Source organism: Mus caroli, unplaced genomic scaffold, assembly GCF_978045245.1.
Source record: "Mus caroli unplaced genomic scaffold, Mus_caroli_1 scaffold_19, whole genome shotgun sequence".
NCBI classification, from domain to species: domain Eukaryota; kingdom Metazoa; phylum Chordata; class Mammalia; order Rodentia; family Muridae; genus Mus; species Mus caroli.
In genome coordinates this window covers 58537951-58555958 of record NW_028227274.1, presented here as the reverse complement: position 1 = coordinate 58555958, position 18008 = coordinate 58537951, and the positions used below count along the sequence as shown (strand labels likewise).

Below are 18008 nucleotides of genomic sequence, written 5' to 3'. Positions count from 1 at the left end.
TCATATTGAAACAAGAGTTTATGACAAAGACAAAGAGAAACGTTTTTGCTCATTGAACTGTCTGGCTTTCTGAGCAGGGTTATCTGATTAGGACTTTTTCTGTTATTGTAGAAAAAGAAAGAAGATTGCCCTTGTTTAAGCAATGCTTGTGTGTTGCTAAATGGGGCCACAGAATACTATAAAAGTGAAAGGAAAGGATGGTGGTCTTATATCAAATATAAAGTAAAATTACAGGAGAAAATGGGAAATTAAATAAAGGACTGATAGGTTGAATTTCCATAGAAAGATTACGTATTCAGGTTAATCAGACAATACAGGATAAGCTTGATAGAATGGGTAGTACAGAAGAACTTCCTTTTTTTGAAGTTTATTTTTAAAAAATTTAAATTAATCATTACATTCATTTATATCTCAAATGATATCTCCCTTCCCTAATACCCTTCCACAATACCCCATCTCATCCATACTCTCCACCCTCCCCTTTGCCTTTATGAGGGTTCTCCCCCATTCATCTATACACTCCTGCCCCACTGCTCCCATATCCACCTATGTTGGGACATCAAACCTCCACAGGATCAAGGGTCTCCCCTCCTGCTGATGTCAGACAAGACCATGCTCTGCTATCTGTGTTTCTGGAACCATGGACCCTCCCTGTACACTCCTTGGTTGATGGTCTCATCTCTGGGAGCACTTGGAGGTCTGGCCAGCCAACATTGTTCTTCATATGGGGTTGCAACCCCCACCAGCTACTACAGTCCTTCTGCTAGCTCCTCAACCAGGGTCTGTGAGCTCAGTCTGATGATTGGCTGTGAGCGTCTACATCTGCATTGGTTAGGTGCTGGCAGAACCTCCCAAGGAACAGCCAAACCAGGTTTCTGTCAGCAAGTGCCTCTTGGCACCAGCAACAGTGTAGGAACAGCAACAGGAAGGATCCCAAGGTGGGGCAGTCCACAGATGGTCCTTCCTTCAGTCTCTGCTCTATTTTTGTCCCTGTCTTTCCTTTGGACCAGAGCATTTCTGGGTTAAAAACGAGATGGATGTGTGGCCCCATGCCTCGAATGGGGACTGTGCCTATCTACTGGAGGTCATCTCCTTAGGTTCTATTGCCCCTTCACTGCACATTTTAGTTAAAAATATCCCTTTGGGTGCTGGGAGCCTCTGGCTTGTCTGGTGTCTGGGACCCTCCAGTGGCTACCCCCAGTTTCTCAGCCCTGATTACTACATATTTTTATTTGATTTCCTGACCCTCTCTACCTCTCTTCTGTCCCTCCAGTATACTATCCTGCCCATTTTCCCTCCCCCTCCTCTCTCTCTCCCAGGTCCCTCTCTCCCTCCACCTTTCATAATCATCCTGTTAGCCCCTCTATGCAGGACTGAAATATCCACACTCTGGTCTTCTTTCCTTTTAAGCTCCATATGGTCTGTGGGTTGTGTTGTCGGCATTGTGAGCTTTTGAGATAATATCCACTTATCAGTGAGTACAAACCATGTGTGTTCTTTTGTGTCTGGATTATCTCAGTCAGGATAATATTTTCTACTCCTATCCATTTTCCTAAGAATTTAATGAAGTCTTTGTTTTTAATAGTTGAGTAGTACTACATTGGGTAAATGTACCACATTTTCAGTATCCATTCTTCTGTTGAGGGATATCTGAGTTGTTTCCAGCTACTGGCTATTATAAATAAGGCTGCAATGAACATCGTGGAGCATGTGTCCTTGTTGTATATTGGAACATCACTTGGATATATGCCCAGGAGTGGTATAGCTTGGTCTTCTAGAAGAACTATTTTCAGTTTTTTTTTTTTTTAAAGAACTGCCAGATTGATTTCCAAATTGGTTTTACCAGCTTATAGTTCCATCATCAATGGAGGAGTGTTCTTTCTCCATATCCTCACCAGTATCTGCTGTTGCCCGAGGTTTTGATCTTAGTCATTCTCATTGATGTGAGGTGGAATCTCAGGGACATTTTGATTTACATTTTTCTGACGACTAAGGATGTGAAATATTTCTTTAAGTGCTTCTCAGCGATTTGAGGTTCCTCAGTTGAGAATTTTCTGTTTAGCTCTTTCTACCTCTATAAAGAATTGAGTTGGAATTTTGATGGAGATTGCATTGAATCTGTAGATAACTTTTGGTAATATGGACAGTTTTGCTATATTAATCCTGCTGAGTACTGGTGATCTCTCCATCTTCTGAGATATTAAGAACCAATGATTGCTGCTTCCTGTTATTTTTGTTGTTAGAGGTGGACTTATGTTTGTGTGGTTCTCTTCTTTTCAATTTGTTGTGAGAAGGTTAACATCTTGCTTTTTCTTGGGTGTAGTTTCTCTCCTTGTGTTGGAGTTTTCCTTCTATTATCCTCTGTAGGGTTGGATTAGTGGAAAGATATTTAAATTTGGTTTTGTCATGGAATATCTTTGCTTCTCCATCTATGGAAATTGAGAGTTTTGCTAAGAATAGTAGCCTGTGCTGGCATTTTATTCTCTTAGGGTCTGTATGACATCAGCCCAGGATCTTCTGGCTTTTAGATTCTCTGGTGAGAAGTTTGGTATAATTCTGATAGGTTTGTCTCTATATGTTACTTTTTATGGTCACTTGATCTTTGATAAAGGAGCTAAAACTATTGAGTAGAAAAAAGACAGCATTTTCAACAAATGGGGCTGGTTCAACTGGCAGTCCACATGTAGAAAAATGCAAGTTGATCCATTCTTATCACCTTGCACAAAGCTCAAGTCCAAGTGGATTAAGGATCTCCACATAAAGCCAGATACATTGAATCTAGTATAAGAGAAAGTTGGGAAGAGCCTGTAGCATGTGGGCACAGGGAAAATTTTCCTGAACAGAATACCAATGGCTCATGCTCTAAGATAAATGATCAACAAACAGGACCTCATAAAATTGAAAACCTCTGTAAGACAAAGGACATTGTCAATAGGATAAAACATCAACCAACAGATTGGGAAAAAAAAAAACCTTTACCAACCGTATATCTGATAGAGGGCTAATATTCAATATATACAAAGAACTCAAAAAGTTAGACTCCAAAGAACCAAATAACCTTATTAAAAATGGGGTACAGAGCTAAAGAGAGAATTCTCAAGTGAGGAATCTCAAATGGCTGAGAAGCACTTAATGAAATATTCCACATCCTTAGTCATCAGAGAAATGTAAATCAAAAATTCCTTGAGATTCTACCTCACACCAATGAGAATGACTAAGATCAAAACCTCGGGCAACAGCAGATACTGGTGAGAATATGGAGAAAGAAGAACACTCCTCCATTGCTGATGGAATTATAAGCTGGTAAAACCACTTTGGAAATCAATCTGGAAGTTCTTGAGAAAATTGAAAATAGTTCTTCTGGAAGACCAAGCTATGCCACTCCTGGGCATATATCCAAATGATGTTCCAAATTACAACAAGGACACATGCTTGACTATGTTCATTTCAGCCTTATTTATAATAGCCAGTAGCTGGAAACAACTCAGATATCCCTCAACAGAAGAATGGATACTGAAAATGTGGTACATTTACCCAATGTAGTACTACTCAACTATTAAAAACAAAGACTTCATTAAATTCTTAGGAAAATGGATAGGAGTAGAAAATATTATCCTGACTGAGATAATCCAGACACAAAAGAACACACATGGTTTGTACTCACTGATAAGTGGATATTATCTCAAAAGCTCACAATGCCGACAACACAACCCACAGACCATATGGAGCTTAGAAGGAAGGAAGACCAGAGTGTGGATGTTCGTCTTGCCTAGAGGGGCTAACAGGATGATTGTGAAAGGTGGAGTGAGAGGGGGACCTGAGGGGGGGAGACAGGAGGGGGAGGGAAAAAGGGATCAGGATCCTGTCCTGGAGGAGATAGAAGAGAGGTACAGAGAGTCAGGAAATTGAATATGTAGTAGGGGAGGTGAGGAAATGGAGGTAGCCACTGGAGGGTCCCAGATACCAGAGAAGCCAGAGGCTCCCAGGGCCAAAAGGGATCTCTTTAGCTAAAATGTTCAGTGAAGGGGCAATAGAACCTATGGAGACCATGTCCAGCAGATAGGCACAGTCCCCAGTCGAGTGATGGGGCCACCCAACAATCTCAAAATTTTTAACCCAGAAATGTCCTGGTCCAAAAGAAAGGCAGGGACAAAAATAGAGCAGAGACTGAAGTAAGGACCATCTGTGGACTGCCCCACCTTGGGATCCTTCCTGTCTGCAGACACCAACCCCCTACACTGTTGCTGGTGCCAAGAGGCACTTGCTGACAGGAACCTGGTTTGGCTGTTCCTTGGGAGGTTCTGCAAGCAACTAACCAATGCAGATGTAGATGCTCACAGCCAGTCATCAGACTGAGCTCACAGACCCTGGTTGAGGAGCTAGCAAAAGGACTGGAATAGCTGGGGGAGGGGGAATCTTACCCTATATGAAGAACAGTGTTGGCTGGTTCTCAGAGATGAGACCATCAACAAAGGAGTGTACTGGGAGGGGTCCATGGTTCCAGAAACACAGATAGCAGAGCATGGCCTTGTTTGACACCAGCCGGAGGGGAGACCCTTGATCCTGTGGAGGTTTGAAGTCCCAGCGTAGGTGGATGTTGGAGCAGTGGGGCAGGAGTGTGGGGGTGAATGGGGGAGTACACTCATAAAGGCAAAGGGGAGTGCCAACCTGTGCAGCCACCAAGGTAATTTGTGTGGAAATTCCACAAAAAGGGAAATGGGTTTCCCATATCAGTCCAGCCATGCTGCCCTGGGAAATATTCTCAAACTTCTCTATCTCCTACTACAGAGCTACTTGCTCAGCCATCATTCCTGTTTTTCTCATACAAGTCAAGAAATGGGAAGAATATAGATGCCAATCAATTGAGGAATTGATAATGAAGTGTGACACTGTACAAAATGGAATATTACTAATCTGTGAAGCAAACTGAAACTGTCAAATTCATGGGGAAGTGAATGGGGCTGGAAGCCCCATTCTGAGAGAGGGAAAGAACCATTTCATTTCTCTTTCTGTGTATTTGAGTCTTCACTCTTTAGATATGTGTGCTCCATTTGGAATACCCACCGAAGTTTTGACATTACTATGGAGTTGTGGAGTGGGACTTTCAATAGAGGGGAGATAGGACACTCTGATAGGAAAGGTTAAAAGAGAACAACAGAATAGGAAGATTTAAATTGGAGAAGAAGGGGAGGATGTGGTAGACGAAGGAGAGTTGGAGGGAAGTAAAGACTTTTCCAAATGGAAATCTACTACTGCACAGGATTTCCAAAATATACACACACTATACACTCACACACATGCACACATAAGGAGTGGAACTTCCAAGAGAGGAAAGATAAGAATTAAAAGATAATTATAGGTAAAGACCGATTAAATTGAGGTGGAAAGGAAGAGTAGAGAAGGGGAAGGAAAGATACATAAAAACATCAGATTTTCAAAATGTTATATGTAACCTATTAAAGTAGAAGGTTTTTATAAATATGTCAATATACATATTTCTTCAAAAGAAGATGGAGTCACTTTCTACTTGGACAATAATGCTCGTACTAGACATCATGTGTAACTAATAAAAAGCCCAGACCCAGGAATTACTGAGCTTTTTTTGTACCCATTGGCCAGTGAAGTCATCCCTGGCCATTACAAGACATTGTCAGTACTGTTGGTTACCTTGCAGAACTTAATGGTAAGGCCGTATTAGTGAACAACACTATGTGCCTGAGTTATAGAGCATGAGGAAATCAAGCTGACACTGACTTACTGATATTGGCTCTATAGGTACTGGTTTGCTTTCACAGTGATGGAATTTTCTAGCCACACTTCCAGAGATGAAAATGAAAAATAAATACCCAGGTGTGAACTGAGTGAGCCTCAGTAATGACCAGATAAATCATAACCACTCTGATGGTTTGTATAGGCTCATTCCAAGGAGTGGCACTATTAGATAATGTAGCTCTGTTGGACTAGGTGTGTCACTGTGGGTGTGGGCTTTAAGATCCTCATCCTAGCTGCCTGGAAATCAGTCTTCCCTTCAGATGACGATGTAGAACTCTCATCTCTTCCTGCATCATGCCTGCCTAGGTGCTGCTATATTCCCACCTTGATGATAATGGACTGAACCTTTGAAACTGTAAACCAACCTCAATTAAATGTTGTCCTTTATAAGACTTGCCTTGGTCATGGTGTCTGTTCACAGCAGTAAAACCCTAACTAAGGCAATCACTAATGTAATAGTGACAAGAATGTCATGGTAGCAACCAAATACTTCCTGATTGGAATTACTATTACTCCCAAAGATGAAACCTGTACTTGGGCCTATATCTGGGCAAGAAACTAAGACTATACTGGTCATATGCCCTCAGTTAGAAATTAATTCCATTATTCTGCTAAATGAATACATCAAACCAACCTCTAATGATTTGCCATTATACCTATAGATTAAGTCATCCCTAGGCCTTATGGATGCTCATATATGCAACAGATCATAATCAATACAGATATCCACAACTGGCCAAGGTGCAGAGAATAAGACATCAATAAATGCCCAGCACTAATTGAAATATACATAGGTCTCCCTCCAAAGGCACAGGAATGGCTGTGGAGGGGGCGGTTAAAGGACCATAAGAGCCAGAGTTGGTGGAAATAGAAGAAAACAGTGTCTGTTGAATACTGCAGGAAAGCTACATGTTTAAACTCACAGTGATTGTGACAGCATGTGTAAGACCTGTCAAGCCCTAGGCAGACCAAATCCCAACAGGGAAGAGGAGTTGACAACAAGAATTAAGGAATGTAAATCTACAATGGTAGGGAAATAAGGTTGTAGTCAAAGAGGAGGAGACAGATTGTGTCTAGAGTGAGACTAAAATTAGCACCTGCACAGACTCCCAGACAATGTGTTGTGTGACTTTAGCTTAGGCTGCGTTTGTGGAGTCAGGGATCAGAAGAACTCAAGAGTTCCAATTCAGCCTACATAGTAAACTGCTTCTTCATGCCGTATCAGTTTCCATGTCTCCCACTGTTATTTTAACACTGCTCTTCTTTTTCTGCCAAGAAATTAAGTGTTTCTGGCATGAAAAACAGCTGTTTCTTTTGTTTCACTTTCATCGTCTTTGAAATGCAGGAAATTCTGAAAAGTAATTAGATCTATGCTCCTCCATGATTGGCCAACACACACAAAGAGGGGAGGGGCATAAGCCAGAAGGATGTGTACAACCTATATAGCTCAGTTGAATCTGCTGCCTTCCTGATAAAGCAGGGGTGGGTCTCATGTGAAGAGCCTGGAGCACAGTGAAGGGTGCTCCCTGCAGCTGAACTACATTAAACAAATCCAGTGGACACAGGAGTTTCTGGTAAGTGGGCATGAACTTCTAACCCTCATCCATTTTCTCTTAAGATTTCATAGGAATGAAGGCATTCAGGAGTATGCCCAGACAATGGAAATCCTCAGCTTGGAAGCTAGAGGGGCTTTGGTGGGAGCTGGGCAGAACTGGCTTTGCATGGATACAGCCTATCATTCAAGTTGAGATAGACCTAAGGGAGATGATCTGGATGTTGATTTTGGTAATATGCATGTATGTGTGTGTGTGTGTGTGTATGTATATGTATATATGCACACACACACACACACACACACACACACACAAACTTATTCAATAGATTTGCTTGCCTCTTACTCCTCTCCCTAGGATGGTTGTAATGGATGGGTCAGGTAGCAGAGTATCTCTTCAACGTATATGAGGTTTGTTGTGTCTCCGGTTGATCTTGCTTCCTAGTTAATTATTGCCATAGCCTTCTTGTCTGCTGTGTTCATCTTCCTTGGGAAGACCTTACAGATGCCTATTATATTGGAGTCTGCATCACAAAACTAGGAGCTAGGCAAAAAAAAAGGATGGGAGGGAAAAACTGAAGAGTTGAGAACAGCTTATGTCCTTTCCTGAATCTTGCCTAACCGAAATAGAGCCTACAGAAAGGTAATAAAATTAATAACCAGATAGCTATCGGGAGAGCATCAAGAAAAGGAAGCACTCACTATGTACAAAGTCCTAACATGAGAAGACAGCCCAAGACTTGGGGATTGAGCCTAGGGCCTTACTGATACTGAGCAAGCACTCTAACAAGGGCCCTATGTATCTGCAGTGCACAGTTGGATTCTTCTCATGAAATAAACAGTTTAAAAGAAAACAGTGGATCTAAATGATGAATGAGGACACTTAAATATTTTACTGATAAATGGATTTTAACATGGACTTTAAGGGAAAACAAGTTTTAGATTATTACAAGTTTACAGTCTTCAAGAGGAGTTCCAATCCATGAAAATGACAGAAGGAAAGGAAATTCTAGGCAAATTAAAAATTATTTCAACCAAATGTATTACCTGCACTTACTGACATCTTTTGAAAATAAAATAAAAAAAGAGACAAATATTTATGTGATCATTACAGATTTGGCGTTGATTAAACAGTGATGTTGATTATTGTTCATTTTTACTTGGTTTTGAGTTTGAAAATCTAGAAGTATGTTGATTAAGTTCCCACATTTTGGAAGGCACACAATGAAGGACCTCCCACATCAATCCTCAATCAAAAAAAAAAAAATAGCATGTCCCAGTGCCTGGGGCCTCAAGTCCCTTGGGGCTTAGATGCATCTTCTCTCACCTAGTCAAGTTCTGGCAGTTCTCTGCTGTATGTGTGTGGTGGTCTGGTTGGGTGGAGGTGGGGACATCCTCTTCGAGACTGGGTCTTGGGGAGGAGGTGTGGAATATTGAATAGTCTGAGAGCAGACCAGGAACTTACAAAGACTAGACTATAAAAAAAAGATTAAAGAATGAAAAAAGAAAGAAAGAAAATGTCCCACTGGCATGCCCCCTGGCATATATATGTTACTCAACATCAGAACATAACTAAGTCTGAGACATAGAGAAAACAGTGAGAAGCACAAAGGCATTTTCAATCTTTTGCATCTTACTCTTTCTTCTTCTTTCAGTGCCTTTATGCTCATAATCATGGGTCAACTCTTCTCTCATATACCTAAGGATGAGGACAAAGGAAATTTGGAGTCCAGCTTCACTGAATATTTTAGGAATTATAAGCAAGAAACCAAAATCATTTCTGAGGAAACCACCTGTTCAATAGAGCTATGCTTGAAAGGGACTTTCAGAGGGCAAACTCTGTAATTAGTGATGCATTAAAAATATTGATAATACCCCAATAAATATTGCAGTGACAGGAGAGTCTGGAGCAGGGAAGTCCAGCCTCATCAATGCCTTGAGAGAGGTTAAAGACCAAGAGGAAAGTGCAGCTGAAGTGGGGGTGACAGAGACAACCATGAAGGTGTCTTCATACAAACACCCCAAAGTTAGAAATTTGACATTATGGGACCTGCCTGGTATTGGAACTCTGAAATTTCAACCAAAAGATTATCTAGAAAAAGTAGAGTTCAAAAAGTATGAGTTCTTCATTATTGTTTCTTCCTTCGATTTACAAAGTTAGAACTAGACCTCGCCAAAGCAATCAGAATCATGAAAAAGAATTACTACTTCGTGAGAAGCAAGGTGGACTGTGATCTAGACAATGAAAAGAAATCCAAACCACATAACTTCAACAGAGAAAACACCATGAATCAGGTCCGAAATTACTATCTGGATACATTTAGGGGGAGTAAAATTGATGAACCTCAGGTTTTCTTGATATCTAACCACAATTTGTCTGACTATGATTTTCCAGTCCTGATGGACACCCTGCTTAAGGCCTTCCTGCTGAAAAGCGCCACAACTTTCTGCTTTCCTTGCCTAATATAACTGAGGCAGCCATTCAAAAAAAGTACAACTCTACTAAGCAGTATATCTGGTTGCAGGCCATGAAGGATGGACTTTTGGCGACTGTTCCTGTAGTGGGCATTTTAAAGGACTTGGATAAGGAGAGGCTGAAGAAGAGGTTAGACTACTATCGTGACCTCTTTGGAGTCGATGATGAATCCCTAATGTTCATGGCTAAGGATGCCCAAGTGCCTGTTGAACTGCTGAAAAAAAAACCTTAAATCTCCTAATTTGTTGAAATGTAAGGAGGAAACATTAGAAGAACTGCTTTTGAACTGTGTGGAGAAATTTGCCTCAGCTAATGGTGGGCTCCTGCAGCAGGTCTTTACTTCAGGAAAACCTATTACCTACAATTTCATTTCCTTGATACAGTGGCTGAAGATGCCAAAGTTCTCCTTAAAGTGGCTCAAACTCATTTTGCCCGTAGCTTCTGACAATTACAAGACCAACTGTTTAATACCAGGGAATCATTAGATAGATTCCCATTGTGACATCTTTTCTTTATACTAGCCGATCTACTGTATCTATGGGAGAAACCTAAGGAATAGGGTCACAGGTTAATACTATATCAGAACCTGACAATATCTAATCCCTCTTAAAATGTTTATATTCCCTAAAATCTTGTTCTCTGTCTTTGAACTCCACATGCATGCTTGAACACAAAAGCACACACACACACACACACACACACACACACACACACACACACCCAGAGGGAGCACACCACATATACACAAACACATACAGCACATCACATAAACACAAACACACACATTCGCACACACACAGACACACACACACACACACAAATGCTGAGCTTGGTGTCACTAGTATACTTAAAGTAATTTTCTATTGTAACATCGACCTCTCTGTAAGTTGTTTACAATTTTTTTCCTGTGCTCTGTGCATCCTGCTCTGAGTGCTCATTGCATTTCACAAGGTACACACACACACACACACACACACAAACACACACACCTGAACATTTCTTCTCACCCTCATTATGCCTGTGTTAGAAAGTGACTTGCATGACTTACAGATTTTATTAACAAGAAGACTTTAAGAACCAAAGTAAAAGAAACCATGGCCACCAATCACAAGTTTACTATTACCAATCAGTTCTTAAAATACCTATCAGAATCTTTCTAGATACAAAGAAGAACATCTATAATTCTGTCTCAGGTCCCGTGGAGAACACTGGGTTCCTTCTTTCTATCATTATTGTGGGAAGTGGGTGTATCTGCAGGCCCTGTGAAACCCACTTGTTTACTGCCTTGCCCGAGCATGCACAGTGAGGCTGCATGTGTGGGCTGCCTGCCAGGCTGTACAGTTCCTTGTGATCCAGGCCTGTCAGCCTATCTGTGAATGACCTAAGCTCGTGCCTGGAGCATGTGTGAATTCTGATTGGATGAGGTGGGGTGGACCTAGAAGGAGGTGAGTAAGCACGAGTACAGAGAAGAGTTTAGCCCTTGCTGTGAGAAGGATGTAGTAGTAGAAGCTGCTGTTTTAAGTGGTAGAAGCTAGCTGTTGTAAAAGAAGCCAGTAGTAGTGAAGAGAGTTTGATTAGCCCTTGCCCTAGGTAGAAGCCAGTAGTAGTAGAATAAGAGTAGTTTAGCCCTTGCCCTAAGAAGAAGCTGCTGGGGAAGAGAGCTGTAAAAGAAAAAGCCTGAAGTAAAGTTGCTGCGTGAACCCGACTTGGTGTCTGCTTCATTCATGTCACGCTGGCCGGAGTAGGACAAGGACAATTATCTTTCTTGTTTATGATTGTGAAGAAATGCTATAAATACTTAATAAATTGTTGACTGCAAAGACTGTAGGCATTGACATTTCCAATACACCCTTGACACGCTACTGTTGATTACTGGCAATGTTGCTTTTGTTTGTTGATAATCTAAATTCCTATTTCCAGACATAACACATTGTTTCTCTTAAAAGAGAAGACAATCACCAGTACCTAAGTAAGAAGGGCTGAAAAAGAAACAGAAGAAGGAGATAATAATGATGCAGCAACAATATCTTCTGGATTCATTTCTCACACATCCACCCACTGGCTATTTAAGATCCAGGCGCCACCAAGGTCAGATCCTTGGGGAGATCAATCATCCTAATGTCCACCCTTGACTTTCCTTCCTGCGTGTGTGGATTGTTCTTGATCTTTCTATGAAAGCATCACTCCTGCCATTGTGTCAGCCTTATGAACTCTGCTGGCAATCTTAACCTTTCAAAAACTCCCAATATTACAAGATGGGGGCTTGGTTATTAATAAATTCATTTCATATCATAGTAATGTAATGCAAATTATTGAATATAAGAAACCTGTTTACCAAGAAAAATAATACCTCAAATTATTATAAAGTTTAATTGAGTTAAAGATTGAATATCCATTATCCAACAGACCTGGGCCAACAAATGTCAGCTTTTCTTCATCATACACAAACAGCTGGTATATTTAAAAAAAACTATAAAGATACAAATTTATGTTGGCTTATGATTTCTCTGTCAGGATGTCATGTCAGTTGGCTATGCTTTATTGAGAAAGGTTTTGCTTTTAGTTTGTCGACCGCATGCTAGCATGTTTTCTCAGTCTGTGATTGTCTCCCTAAACCGGTGTTCTTCTCCTAAAACACTTATTTTAAAACAAAATCAAACAAACAGAAAGGACTATTCTGAAAAGTGAGATTTCAGGCTTCTTTCATTGTCATTGTTTTGTCTTTTTGTCAAGAAACCTTACACTGCGAGTTTCTGGGCATGACTTTGATGGCTCCTCTTGCTTCATCTGGACTCTGCTATGGTAAAGTGTGAGATGACAGATATTACAGTCTCCTCTAGTAAAAGATATCCACTTCCTCTGAACCACTTCAAACAAAACACCTTCAAATGAATTTTTGAGTCAATTGACTTAGAAGGAGCATTTGCTAAGGGGATGAAATATAGGAGCTCTTCCTATAAGCAGATACAGAAATTGACCTCTCTATGTGTCAGAAACAGATCCTTCCGTACATCTATTTTATTAAGAAATCTAAGTTGGATATGGAAGTAACTGTGTTCTCAATATTATATGCCTGTGCTGGAGAGATGGCTCAGTGGTTAAGAGTACACACTGCTCTGAAAGTGGACCTGAGTTTGTTACCATTACCCATGTCAGATACCCATGTTAGGCTCACAACTGCTTATAATCCTAATTTCTGATGCCTCTGATCTCTGATGGCCCCTGTAGTTACATGCACATACTTTAATCCCCACAAGACATTTATATGATTTTAAAAAATCTTAAAAATAAAAGTTATACTGCTGAATGCCAAGCCCACTTCCCACAAGTATATAGTTTTGTATTTCTTTAGAGGAATCTTTGAAACAGCATCCATGGCTCAAATGGAAATGGTCATTTACAAACATGGATGTCTATATGGGGTTATTAAAATGTCTTACAGGCTATCAACCAGCTAGTCCAACAAGTGCTGTTTTCCAGTGGAAGGTCCAAGAATCCAGTTGGATGTCTCATCTGGTCTTCAGTATACACTGGAATCCTGAAGCAGTAGGCTCTATTGGCAATGAAGAAATGGTCTAGCCAGTGGGAGTGACAACAAGAAGGGAAAGAACAGAAACTTCCTCCTTTCGTGTTCTTTATATAGGCTAGCAGCGGAAGGCATGACCCAGATTAAATGTGTTTCTCCCACTTCATAAAATCCACATTAAAAGTTTGTCTTCACACTTAAATAAAACGCTTTAATTAATTAAAAGCAAAACCCCTCACTGGTGTACCTGGCCACCTGGGTTATAGTTAATTTCAGTTGTAGTCAAGTTGACAACCAAGAATAGCCACTACAGATGCCCAGGTTCCTAAAAATATAGTCATTTTTAAAAAAGGGAAGCTGGGCATGGTGGCACATGCCTTTTATCACAGCACTCGGGAGGAAGAGGCAGGCAGATTTCAGAGTTCAGTTCGAGGCCAGCCTGGTCTCCAAAATGAGTTCCAGGGCAGCCTGGGCTATACAGAGAAACCCTGTCTCAAAAAAAAAAAAAAAAAAAAAAAAAAGGGAAACTGAGTCAGCAAGATTGCAGGCTAAAACGTCCTATATCTCTAATGTGGTGAGTGAATGAAGAATCCTGAGAAATCCCTGTGATACTTTTGAGAATTCATTTCACAGACTCCTCAGTCCAGATCAGATAGACCTGAACTCAGAAGCCAGAGAACAAGTGTCTGGCAAATTCCACCATCTTTTGGGGAAAAATTGTAATGCTCTCAATTCTGGGTCTGAACAGGCTAACCCCCCCAGCAGTGATCCCCATCTACTTTGGAATGGGCAAGGCATTTGTTGAAAGCACAACCACCCTAAATATCAGAGAAACATGCTGTGAATATTGTTCTCCAGAGAAGACACAAGGAAAGAAAACTGAAGTGAAAACTCCATTTGTAGCCCAAATGCTTCACCCAGGCATTGTTGGTTCTGGACTTAGAGGTCTCCCAAAAGCCTCACTATCTGAAAAAGTAGAAGACCTGGAAGGAAGACTTCACTTAGTAAGGCAGCCTGGTACCCATAAATTCCTTTAAACCTGCCTCAGTAACCAAAGATTACCCAAACCATAGAAAAGTCTGCCACTGCCCTAATGTTTCTGAGTTGGAGGTAGGTTAAGGCGGAATTCCAAGGCTGCAAGAAGAGTAAATGTTAGTTAGCATATCAACTTAGAAATGATTTAAAGAAATAGAGGGCATCCATGCTATTGTGGGATATTCACCAGAGATGATTATCTGGGTTTAAGCCAAAAGAAAGTCCTTATTAGAAGGCTGCCAACTGCACTGGGTGTTCAGGTGTCTGGGTGAGTTTTTAAGTACAAAACCCACATCCTGAGTTGACACACTTCAGTTAACATGGACAATTAACCATAATTGAAACTACAGAAGCCAAAAAACAAAGTTAGTGTTTTAGGGACTTTCCTAGTGTCATGGATTTTGGTGAATTAGGCCTTTGTTTTTGCTGAGGTATGTAGTGTTGTTTATGTGTGGACTTTTATGGGCTGAATGACACTTCAATCATATGATGTCAGTTATGCTAAGGTCTGGGGGGTGGGGCGACTTGCTACAATGTTAAATACATACAATGATAGAGGGCTTTAAAGACTTGGTGAAACAAATATAAATTTTAGAAATGTTAGCTGCTCCACTGAGTCTGTTCTGCTTAGGTGAAGGTGTGGACTGCAGAGGTTAACATCTTTTGGGTCAGGCAGAAGCCACAGAGCTTCCCAGGCAGACTGCATTTTGGGCTCCAGGCATCCAGTCACCTTCCTTGCCAGAGGATAGGTGTCTGCCCTGCCCGGGAGGGCTTTGCCACAGCATCTGGGGGAGACATCTTGGTTCCTGGACTCTGCCGAGACTATTCTGTGCAGGAAAGAGTGTGGACTACAGAAGCTACACAGATTCTGGGACAAGCCTTGTTTCCGGCCTTCATCTTCTGCCAAGAGGCAGGTCTGAATGCCAGGTATCTGATCACCTTTCCTGCAAGAGGAGAGCTTGCCTGCAGAGTGTGCTGTAACCACTGAAACTCAGGAGAGAGCTAGTCTTCCGGGTCTGAGAGAGGCTAATGGAATCATGAAAGGAACAAGCTCTAAACAGAGACAACTATAACAACTAACTCCAGAGATTATCAGATGGCGAAAGGCAAACATAAGAATTTTACTCACAGAAACCAAGACCACTCACCATCATCAGAACCCAGTACTCCCACCTCAGCCAGTCCTGGGCACCCTAACACACCCGAAAAGCCAGACCTGGATTTAAAAGCATATCTCATGATGATGATGGAGGACATAAAGAAGGACTTTAATAACTCACTTAAAGAAATACAGGAGAACACTGCTAAAGATTTAAAGTCATTAAAGAAAAACATGAAAACACAACCAAACAGGTAGAAGTCCTTAATGAAAAACAGGAAAACACATCCAAACAGGTGATGGAAATAACAAAACCATACTAGACCTAAAAAAGGAAGTAGACACAATAAAGAAAATCCAAAGAGAGGCAACCCTGGAGATAGAATACCTAGGAAAGAAATCTGGAACCATAGATGCCAACATCAGTAACAGAATACAAGCGATGGAAGAGAGAATCTCTGGTGCAGAAGATTCCATAGAGAACATCAGCACAACAATCAAAGAAAATGCAAAATGCAAAAAGATCCTAACTCAAAACATCCAGGAAATCCAGGACATAATGAGAAGACCAAACCTACAGATAAGAGGAGTAGATGAGAATTAAGATTTTCAACTCAAAGGACCAGCAAACATCTTCAACAAAATTATAGAAGAAAACTTCCCAAATCTAAAGAAAGAGATGCCCATGAACATACAAGAAGCCTACAGAACTCCAAATAGTCTGGACCAGAAAAGAAATTTCCCCTGACACATAATAATCAGAACAACAAATGCACTAAATAAAGATAAAATATTAAAAGCAGTATGGGAAAAAGGTCAAGTAACATATAAAGGCAGGCCTATCAGAATTACACCAGAGTTTTCACCAGATACTATGAAAGCCAGAAGATCCTGGAAGGATGTTATACAGACACTAAGAGAACAGGCTACTATACCCAGGCAAATTTTCAATTACAATAGATGGAGAAACCAAAGTATTGCGCAACAAAACCAAATTCACACAATATCTTTCCACGAATCCAGGCCTTCAAAGGATAATAAAGGGAAAACAACAACACAAAGATGGAAATTACACCCTAGAAAAAGCAAGAAAGCAATCCTTTAACAAAACTTAAAGAAGACAGCCACAAGAACACATTCCCAATTTTAACAACAAAAATGACAGGAAGCAACAATTACTTTTTTTTTGAATTCTCTTAACATCAATGCACTCAATTCCCCAATAAAAAGACATAGATAAACAGACTGGCTACACAAACAGGGCCCTACATTTTGCTGCTTACAGGAAACCAACCTCAGGGATAAAGACAGACACTACCTCAGAGTAACAGGTTGGAAAACAATTTTCCAAGCAAATGCTCCAAAGAAACAAGCTGGAGTAGCCATTCTAATATCGAATAAAATTGACTTCCAACCCAAAGTTATCAAAAGAGATAGGGAGGGGCACTTTATACTCATCAAAGGTAAAATCTTCCATGAGGAACTCTCAATTCTGAATATCTATGCTCCAAATGGTAGGGCAGCCACATTTATTAAAGAGACTTTAGTAAACCTCAAAGCATTTCCCCTTCACACAATAATAGTGGGAGAATTCAACACACCACTTTCATCAATGGACAGATCGTGAAAACAGAAGCAAAACAGAGGCACAGTGAAACTAACAGAAGTTATGAAACAACTGTATTTAACAGATATCTACAGAACATTTTATCCTAAATCAAAAGGATATACCTTCTTCTCAGCACCTCATGGTACCTTCTCCAAAATTGACTATATAATTGGTCATGAAACAGGCCTCCACAGATACAAAAATATTGACATTGTCCCATGCATTCTTTCAGATCACCATGGACGAAGGCTGATCTTAAATAACAACATAAATAATGGAAATCAAACATACACGTGGAAACTGAACAACACTCTTCTCGTTACCTTGGTCAAGGAAGGAATAAAGAAAGAAATTAAAGACTTTTTGGAGTTGATGAAAATGAAGCCACAACATACCCAAACTTATAGGGGACACAATGAAAGCATTTTTAAGAGGAAAACTCATAGCTCTGAGTACCTCCAAAAAGAAACTAGTGAGAGCACACACTAGCAGCTTGACAACACACCTAAAAGCTCTAGAACAAAAGGAAGCAAATTCACCCAAGAAGAGTAGAAGGCAGAAAATAATCAAACTCCAGGGCAAAATCGACCAAGTGGAAACAAGGAGAACTATTCAAAGAATCAACCAAATGAGGAGCTGGTTCTTAGATAAACCCTTAGCCAGACTAACTAGAGGGCACAGGGACAGCATCCTAATTTAAAAAATCAATAATGAAAAGGGAGACAACAAGAGATCCTGAAGAAATCCAAAACACCATCAGATCCTTCTACAAAAGGCTATACTCAACAAAACTGGAAAACCTGGATGAAATGCACAAATTTCTAGACAAATACCAGGTACCAAAGTTAAATCAAGATCAGGTTAATGATCTAAACAGTCCCATATCCCCTAAAGCAATGGAAGCAGTCATTAATAGTCTCCCAATCAAAAAAAGCCCAG

At 40.5% G+C, this 18008-nt stretch overlaps 1 pseudogene; it reads left to right on the top strand.

The window, feature by feature from the left end:
* The first annotated feature begins 8998 nt into the window (after positions 1-8998).
* Positions 8999-10514, top strand: LOC147000305 (interferon-inducible GTPase 1-like; annotated as a pseudogene).
* Positions 10515-18008: the final 7494 nt, after the last annotated feature.